Source organism: Propithecus coquereli, unplaced genomic scaffold, assembly GCF_000956105.1.
Source record: "Propithecus coquereli isolate 6110/MARCELLA unplaced genomic scaffold, Pcoq_1.0 Scaffold74, whole genome shotgun sequence".
Classification (NCBI taxonomy): domain Eukaryota; kingdom Metazoa; phylum Chordata; class Mammalia; order Primates; family Indriidae; genus Propithecus; species Propithecus coquereli.
The window spans coordinates 3,975,886-3,978,615 of record NW_012153507.1 but is presented as its reverse complement, the minus strand read 5'-3'; positions in this window follow the sequence as shown (position 1 = coordinate 3,978,615).

Here is a 2,730-nt window from a genome sequence, read left to right as displayed (position 1 = left end):
ACATTCAGTAAACTGCACATATTTAAAGACTACAATTTGATATGTTTTGATATATGTATACAACCATGAGACCATCACCACAGTCAAGACAGTGCACACATTCATAACTCTCCAAAGTTTCCCTGTGCCCCTTCGTAATCTCTCCCTCTCACTCTCCCCTCCCCACCCCATCTCCAAAAACCACTGATCTGTTTTTTTGTGACTATAGATTTGTTTGCTATTTTGAATTTTATATAAGTGGAATCATATAATAATGTACTCTCTTTTGGGGGGAACAAAGGGGTTTGGCTTCTTTCACTCATAAAGATCTTTTATGTACATTGTCTTAATTCTTATGACAATAACCTTAGGATCAAGAAACTGATATTCAGAGAGGCTAAGTCCCGAGGTCACCCAGCTAAAGAGTGGTGTGTTGGTGTTGGAGCCCCTGGCTCTCTCCATTGTCACATACAGCCTCGCTGGGCCATCTCCCAGGCACTTCATCTCCGTGGCATGAGTCTGCAGAGGAGCTGCCTTAGCCATGGGTTTACGACCTGGAGCAGTCACCTCCCATGACAGTGTACATGTGAAGAATTCTAGTGGCAGGGCAAACAGACATGAATGTGTGAAGTTGTGCAGGGTCTTCACTTGTGAAGGCCACTGGAAGCCTAGACTGGTGGAGACAGATGAGACTGTAGAGATTACATATTCCTGTGTTTTGAAACAGAACCCAGGGCAGACCTGTGTCCAGCCAAGGGTAGAAGAGGGCTCTGGTTGCCCAAACCTGCCTCAACCAGGGCAGCTTTGTTCTGATCTATTCCACATACTGTGCTTCTGAGTAAGGATTCTTTTGATGGAAGAACTTTGACTTTAAACAGTTTGGAAATCACTGATCTAGTTTAATATTCCATTTAGAAATGAAGAAACTGAGGCCTTACAGGGTGGCCAGAATGCCGGATGCCCAATCGAATTTGAATTTCAAATGAACAAAGAGTAATTTTTTAGTATAAGTATGTCTCAAATATTGCATGGGACATACTTATATTAAAAATAATTCATTTTTGCTGAATCTGGCAGCCCTAGGCTTAGAGAGCATAATTGCCCTGCCCAAGAGATGCTCAGGCCTGCCGAGGGGAAGGAGGTGGGACGATTCAAATGAATAGCCTCCCGTCCAGCGGAGGGCCTTGGCTGAACTATCTTGCGTAGAAGTAGAGACCCTCCCTTGCTGGGGGCCTGCAGATTGTTTCAGCAGAACTACACCTGTTTAGGGGCTGCAACGAGAGAGGATAGTGGAGGCAGGTCTGGGGGAGGCCCAGGGCCCTGCTGGCCTCCACAGTGCCCAGCCTCCTCCCTGTGTGTCTTCCTGTTCTCCCCTCCCAGCGCTGCCCTGGGGCCCAGGGGCTGTGCAGGCGTGACGCTTGGGGTGACCAGCCATGGTACGGTTCCAGCACTGGTGCTTGATGAGGGGGACACACTGAATCCTTGTCCTGAAAGCTTCCAGCTCTTTCTTTCTAGAGCCAGGCAGGGCTCTCTGGAGGGCAGAAGGGAGAGAGCGAAGAGGGCTGAGAGTTAACAAGCAGAATCACTCCAATGAGCCCCTTTCTCCCTCTTGCCTGCCTCGGCCTCATTAACACAAGGAGGCTAATATTTGGCTCTGGAGTGCAGGCAGGACTGAAGTTCTCTCCAGGGGCTCTGTTAAATGTCATAAATTGCGAGCGCGCAGGTTGAGCAGTTTGTGAATGGCATCTGAGCCCGAGGCCATCTAGTAATATTTATACTGTGGAAGTTCAGCCTTTTTCTCCCTTTAAAAAAAGTTTCCGATTTGTTTCAGAAGATGTCCTTCTTAATCACTGTTTCTGGCGCTCTAATGGGCAAGACTCTGGGTTCCCAGATGCCAGGGGAAGGCTGCGGAAGAAACAGGCTTCGCACTCGGGGACGTGCTCCCGGGAGCGCAGATTCCAGGCCCTTTATTCTGCGCAGTGCCTTCTTTCAGTGTGGAGTACTGCACCGTCAGGAAACAGGTCTCCACTGTCGTGGGCAAAGAGGGTTATTCCTATTTTAGCCTAAACATCCAGACAAATAATTAAATATGTCTGTCTAGCTATACTCAAAGGTCATATAACCCCTCAGCAAGAATAATGGAGTATTATCCAAAATTATAAAATAATAACTAACTTGTACCTAGAACTTATTTGCCAGGTCCTGTTTTAAGCTGTATAGTTATTGCATTCTTGGATCAATACTGTAAGGTAGGTACTGTTATTATTCCTGTTTTAAAAGCTGAGAAACCAAGGCCGGGCTCTTAACTGCTAATCTCTGTGACAGACCCGAGCAAAGGATCATGCTAGCTGCTCACACCTGGATGGGAATTTGAACCCCATAGTCTGGCATTTCAGGCCCCCACAGTTTGTCCTCAACCTGTCTTTTAAATCATATCTTGCACAACTCATCTCTGGGCCCTACTCAGATACAGCAGGTCTCACGGTTCTGAGCTCCTAAGGCACATCCCTCTGCTGAGATTCTGGGTGTAGTGGGAATGTTGGGAATGTTGTCTGCCCATTTCTTCACAAATTAAAAAGAAACCCATCCTGCCTTGGATTAGTTACCTTCTACCTAGGCATCCCCATGGCCATTCCAGACCACAGAGATTTCTCTTACTCTGAATTATTGAAGAACTGCTCCATATCTTCACGATCGTGAATTGTGCTGCAGTAAATATGCAAGGGCAACTGTCTTTTTTTTTTTTTTTGA